At 38.3% G+C, this 7,157-nt stretch overlaps 1 pseudogene; it reads right to left on the reverse strand.

Moving 5' to 3' along the window:
- Positions 1-4,899: 4,899 nt before the first annotated feature.
- Positions 4,900-6,843, reverse strand: LOC134679185 (uncharacterized; annotated as a pseudogene).
- Positions 6,844-7,157: the final 314 nt, after the last annotated feature.

Consider the following 7,157-nt stretch of genomic DNA (forward strand, 5'->3'; position numbering starts at 1 on the left):
ACTCCGGCCGGTAGAGCATTATTGGGCAATAATGAAAAGAAAATTGAAAAATAGTGGTAAAATTGCTACAAATGAGCAACAGTTCAAAAGAATGTGGGATACGACATGTAAAAAGGTGACCGAAAGTGATGTACAGAGATTGATGGAAGGAGTCCGAAACAAAGTCAGGGCATTTTACCAGTGTTAATTTGTTAAACAGGAGGTTTATTAATTTTAAAGAACACTAATAAAACTTTAATTTAAATAGCCCATGAAATTGTTTTTCTTAGTTTTTTTTCTAATTTGTCGTTGTAACACCGACCACTTTTTTTCGTGGACGGGCTTTAGGATAGATGCATACTTACAACATGTTATTATATAAGGCCATATACAGAATATACAAAATAGGGATGTTGACCATATTTTAAAAAATATATTGAACTCTATGCACGAAATAAAACGCAAAAGGGAATTACGCAAAAGTCGGCGTAGGGTCCACTAGCAAATTCAGAGGGTCTACTTCGAAATGCGAAAATCGAAATTTCGTTATCAGTCTCTAACGCTCGAATACGCAAGAGTGATAAAGAGGCAGAAAACGAAATTACGCGGTAAGCCCTCAGTATGTGCTAGAGGCGCCCCCTACGCAGAGTATTGCGTAATATTATTCTATTTCCCTGAATAGGGAATATTACTCGAAACTCTGCGTAGGGGGCGCCACTACCACAATCCATCACAATCTGGGGGTCTACCGCGAAACACGAAATTTCGTTATCTAACCTCTGTATCACTTTTCATCATCATCATCCTCACTTTGCATATTCGAACGATAAAGAGGCAGATAACTAAATTTAGATTTTCGCGTTTCCCGGTATATAAAAAAATATAATTAAATTGTTGTAAACAACATAAAATAAAAGGTTTTTAATTTTTATTTCATGTATGGAAACTTTTAGAAAGGGACAGAGATTTTCTTCGTGCATCGTATTCTGCATGTTTTCCTTTTTTCTTAAGAGTCAAGTGAAAATAAACTTTAGAGCAATGATAATAGAGTAGGTATACTTCACTTATTGATTTAAATGCCAGTAATGACTCTTGTTAGTATAAAACCTTCTTCTAAAGTACTTTAAATGACGGAATGAGGGATTAGAGTGATGCGCTCCACTCACTATCAGTATAATGTCATTATTTTGACATTTCTTCAAAAATATTAAAAATGTTTAATAACTTCATTATCGTCCATCATTCTTTCTGTCATTTCTGATTCCATCATTCTAACCAATTCACTGTCAGTATAATGTCATTTCTAGTATCATTACTTTGACATAACTCCAATACTGACGGAAATTATTAAAATAAACTTCATTACTTGCCGTCATTCCTTCATGACACTCCCTACACTATCACTAAAAACGTCATTCCGTCAAAGTAATGTCAGTATCCATGATAGTGTCGGGGCCGTAACAAGGGGTCAAGTTGTTGTTTAACCGCTCATGCTAATATTGATACCCGAGCAAGCGAAAGATTCCAAAATTGAACCACGAGCGTAGCGAGTGGTTCGAAAGATGGAATCTTGAGCGTTGCGAGGGTTTCAAAGCACGAGGGTTAAAAAACAAAATTAGCCCCCGAGTGAAACACAAAATTTTTCACCACACCAACCCGAAGCAACTATTAAATGTAAAATATCAAACAAAAAAAAACCGGGCAAGTGCGAGTCGAACTTGCGCACGAAGGGTTCCGTACCATAATGCAAAAAAAAACAAAAAAAGAACGGACGGACGGACGGACAGCGAAGTCTTAGTAATAGGGTCCCGTTTTACCCTTTGGGTACGGAACCCTAAATCAAGCCAAATCAATATCAAATTAATGTTAGGTCTGTGCGGAAAGAGAAGAGTCGTGGGATTTGAGGGCGCGCCAGTGCTATTTTATGGTTTTTGCTATGCTGAGAACACTGGTCACGTGATTATAGTACGACACTAAAGGTCATGATACTTGAATCCCTTTTGTTCCGGTTTTTTACCACGGCTTACTAAACGGAGCCTGGTTGTGGTGTCGGCTCGTCAACTCAATCCTCTGATTTAGCGCAGGCACTAGTTTTCTTTTTAAAACACACTTGTTTTTATGTCTCAGATACTAAAAAATGACAGTGCGATTGACAAAACTGCTAAAACTAGTTAAGAATCTGCCCAATACAACTGTAATTTTAGTACCGAACAAGAGAGAGTCTCATTTATGTACTGCCTAATCTGTGCAGTCCAACAGTTAAAACCGGGTAGATCGGGTAGAAATTGGGCAATAGAACTGTAATTTTATCTGGGATATATTTCACCCATTGTAAACTTGTAATGTATGTGTACATTATTGATAATAAATATGAATATGAATAAAAATAGTGCATAAGTAGGTAGGCCTTATTGGAATATGTCCGGTTCTCTCATCTCACGATATTTTACTTCGCCGAAAAGTCACTGCTAAATATGAAATATAATTTCGTAACTAACAGAACCTACAAATAAAGAAATATTTTATTAGAAAAAGTTTTATTCAGAATCTAGTAAACGAACTTACAAATAAAGAAATATTTTATTAGAACAAGTTTTATTCTTTGTAATCGAAGTCTGTCACTTATGTTTGAGCTAGCTTCAGAACAACCAGGGACACTCATAGAACTATCTTCATCTGAACTGGATGTGCTTGAATCCGGCACGTTGATTACGAATTCTTGCATATCACCTACTTAGCGGTCTTTTATTCGAGATGCCGTAGGTACTTTTACACAATCCTGAAAAAGAAATTACATATAAATATGCATAAAATGGCAAGTATCAAGACTATTTGTCAGTTATTTTAGAGATCATGAATGACCTGCATATTTATGAAAATTTTATATATTTTGAATGAATATACTTACCGATTATGTACCGGAGATAAGTTACTTAGGGGGCTTATTAAATAGGTAATTATTTAATATTAAATACAACATCAATACCTACCCGCGAATAGCGGAAACACGTTCCGCGACTTTTTGTAAGTCGATAGTCAGCTTTTAGCCGTTTTCTTCCCGCTGAAAAAACCGAACAATGTTAAATATAATTTTCCTTGTATTTATATGTACGGTTTTATCGTGTTTTGAAAATATAAGCGCTGGTGGCCTAGCGGTGAGAGTGTGCGACTTGCAATCTGGAGGTCGCGGGTTCAAATCCCGGCTCGTACCAATGAGTTTTTCGGAACTTATGTACGAAATATCATTTGATATTTACCAGTCGCTTTTCGGTGAAGGAAAACATCGTGAGGAAACCGGACTAGTCCCAATAAGGCCTAGTTTACCCTCTGGGTTGGAAGGTCAGATGGCAGTCGCTTTCGTAAAAACTAGTTGCCTACGTCAAATCATGGGATTAGTTGACAAGCGGACCCCAGGCTCTCATGAGCCGTGGCGAAATGCCGGGATAACGCGAGGAAGAAGAGGTGTCAAAGGTTTGATTGCCATATAAAATTTAAAATGTTAGTTCCCGTTTCTGCCACGACTCTTCTCTTTCCGCACAGACATTAAATATTTATTATCCAAAATCATCATTTAAAAGTCAATTCTACCAGCAAACATAAGAAAACAACTCAAAAATTGCATTTGAATACTTTGCCTCTTTGCTAGTTTTTGAAGTGCAAAGTAAGCCTTTCCGAGCTGGTGTGGTGAAAACAAATATTTACCCGGCTTGTAAATTAATTTAAAAGTATACGGTTGTAAACGCAATAGCATTCTCTGTAGACGTGCCGGAGCCGATGCTATTGGTTTGCTAATAATACTGACAAGTGGTTTGTGGTCAGTCTCTATAGTTCGTTTTTTTTAGCATTAGAAAGAACTTGCAAGAAGGTAAGCGATCTTGACATGTCTTTTAATTGAAAAACGCTTTTTAAAATTCAAAAACTATTACTTATGAAAGCAGAAGAATATAAATGATCGTATTAGATTCATAATTGTTACATATTTGCAGTAACTTATTTATAAAATGTGTTTTTAAATTAAAAGGCACATCAAGATTGTTTACCTAATTTCTAATGCTAAAAAAAACGAACTATATAGTAATATCGCTTCGACCGTATATGTACGTATAAAACTTTTCGCATGCGTACACGCAAGCCAAAAGCTCTTTTTCGATTTGAGCATACGATTGCTCAGCTTTAGTCATAGCACGTGACGCGTAACACACGGGCAAGTTATTTTGCATAAGGCAACATCCTAGACCGTTTTTACAAGCATCTACTGATATCACGACGGGGGTGTCCAAACTGTAATATTGTAAGATAGGAACACTTGTCAAGCATTCTTTAAGACTATTGAATGACTTTTCGTGCTCATCATTCCAGTGCCATTCTACTTCTTTCTTAAGAAGCTGTCTCAAAGCATGGTTCCTATCTGACAAGTTAGGTACAAAATTACCAACATAATTAACCATACCTAGAAAACGTTCTAAGTCCTTTACGTTCAATGGTCGTGGCATATATCTATCGCGGATGTGTGCGCATCGTCAGGGTAAATGCCGCGAGGAGTGATCTTGTGACCTAAATATTTAATTTCGGATAATCCAATTTTACATTTGTTTAAATTCAGTTTTAAATTTATTTCTCTGCATCTGTCCAATACCATTCTCAATCTACGGTCGTGTTCCTCCTTAGTGCTGCCGTAAATAAGTAAATCGTCAACAAATAAACATACACCTGGAATGTCGTCGAAGTGCTCATACATTTTTTTTATGAAACACTTCCGATGCAGATGAAATTCCGAAAGGAAGACGCAAGAATTTATATCTACCGAAACTGGTATTAAATGTACAAAGGTCTGTACTATCGGCATGTATTTTAGTTGCCAGAAACCCTGTTTGGCATCCAAAGTACTGAAATACTTGATCCACCTAGGTTAGCTGTAATTTAGTCCAAAGTAGGCAGTTTAAAATGCTCGCGCTTGATTGCTAAATTTAAATCGCGTGGATCCAAACAAATCCTAATGTCCCCGTTGGCCTTTCTAGCGACTGTCATGCTGTTGACCCAGTCCGTCGGGCCCTCAACCTTTGCAATAATTACGTCTTTAATAATTTCGTCTAATTTACACTTTACCGAATCTTTCAAGGCCACTGGGAGCTTCCTAGGTCCTATAGGCCCTAGGTGCATGCACCACTGGCCTGACGTTATCGTTGAGCTCAATTTTATAATGCCCTGGCATGCAACCTACGCCCTCAAAAACGTCTCTGTACTCTGTAAAAATACTATGATTTAAATTACATTCCTCATCACTTTTCACCTCCAATACTAATTTTACTAAATTTAACTCGCGACAAGAGTCACGACCTAAAACAGGTGGCGAATCCACATCGGCTATTATAAAATCTACAATATAGCCACGGTCTTTATGCTGCACCTTTAAATTACACTGGCCTACCCTACAACTTTTATGCCCGTACCAGAATAACCCTTTAATCGGACTAAAGACATTCCTAACTCTCGCTCAGCGATGCCATCTCGCAAACATGTACGCGGGATAATATTCACGTCGGCCCCAGTGTCCAATTTAAACTTCAACTTATAATCATTAATCGTCAAATCGACGGACCAATCATTTTGAGAATCAGAAAGATAATATATTACTCGTACCTGATCGGTAGAGTCATCCGCTTGAATCTCGTAAATTGTGCACATCCGGGAAAAGTGATCAAATCGGTTGCAGTTCAAACACCTCTTTCCTGCAGCAGGACATCTAGAGTTCCCGTGATCATAACCACACATTGAACACCATGCACTACGCTCACTACCACGATCGTGTTTGCGCGTCAGCTGATTTCGTTGCATCGGTGGATCCCAGCGCTGCACTGGCGCGGGCGCGGGCGTGGGCGGGTGAGCGGGGGGCGCACGAGGACGCGATGGCTGCCTGCGACCGCGGGGCCACCCGCGCGTTGCTCCTCGATGCGCGAGCGCTCCTCGCCAAGATACCCACATCACCCGATTTACATCACTAATATCACTATTGTGTTCACAAGCCGTTTCCCGCGCTACTCCGTGATGCCCAAAATAATCTCGTTGTACCGTATAGGCATGATGCTCTACAGATTCTTTTTTTATGGCTCCGGCCTGTACCTTCGAAATCTGCGCAACATTACAAATATCTAGTGATTTTTTCAAAGTTAAATCTGGTTCCCGTAGTAGTCTTTCCCGAATCGCTTTGTCCTTTATTCCACAAATAAGTCTGTCCCGAATTAACGTCTCCATTAGGTCTTTAAATTCACACGAACTCGCCAATTTTTTTAATTCGAACGAGTATTGTTCGATGGACTCGCCTTCCTTTTGATCGCGAGTAAAAAATCTGTGCCGTTCAATACCTAGTTAGATTCTTTTGAGGCAGGAAAAATGAGTCAAACTTAGCCAATAATTCCGTTGATGTCGTTATCGACGATTTATCAAATTGCTCGTACACTTCTCGGCACTGCTCGCCGATGATATGTAAAAGGATGCTTAATTGCACTTTCTTATCTTTCTTCGATAACTCACATGCTTCATAATAAATGAGAAATGCGTTCTTCCATTTTTCCCACTCTTTTGATAAATTTCCCGTCGTAACATTTTCTAAACTATTAATGAACGAAAATGGCGGCGGCAAAATCGAGTCCATGATAAAAGTTCAAACAAGTATTTTCACAAATTGTCACCAAATCGTATCTTCTACAGCACGTATACACACAGTTAACTGCGTGAACCATGAAACACAATTACTTTAAACAATTTTCTATGGAGATTCTTTTATTTCGGCTGCGCCATGTTAAGGATATAAATCAAACACCAAGTTAGTTCGGGCTGAGATTGACTTGTACTTTATTGGCTTACCCACATGCGTATATCACAAATATCAGATCTACCCACACCGGATAGTAACCGGATATCCGGTGCATCTCTAATTAAAAGTACCTACGCTACGTGCCCGCGGGAACGCGGATATCATATGTTATTTAATTTTCTGTGTGTAATTAAAAAGTAATAGGGATCAAGTATAATATCGCTTATTTTTTATTTCCGTTACAAATTAGACACGTTGAAATTGGTACCTACATTAATAAAAGCTACCTGCCTACCTAGTAGATCGCTTTCTGCAAAATTCGAAATATTTTTTTCCTTTTTCATACAAAGTAAATTAATAATAC

The sequence above is a fragment of the Cydia fagiglandana genome, chromosome Z (genome assembly GCF_963556715.1).
Source record: "Cydia fagiglandana chromosome Z, ilCydFagi1.1, whole genome shotgun sequence".
Taxonomy (NCBI): Eukaryota; Metazoa; Arthropoda; class Insecta; order Lepidoptera; family Tortricidae; genus Cydia; species Cydia fagiglandana.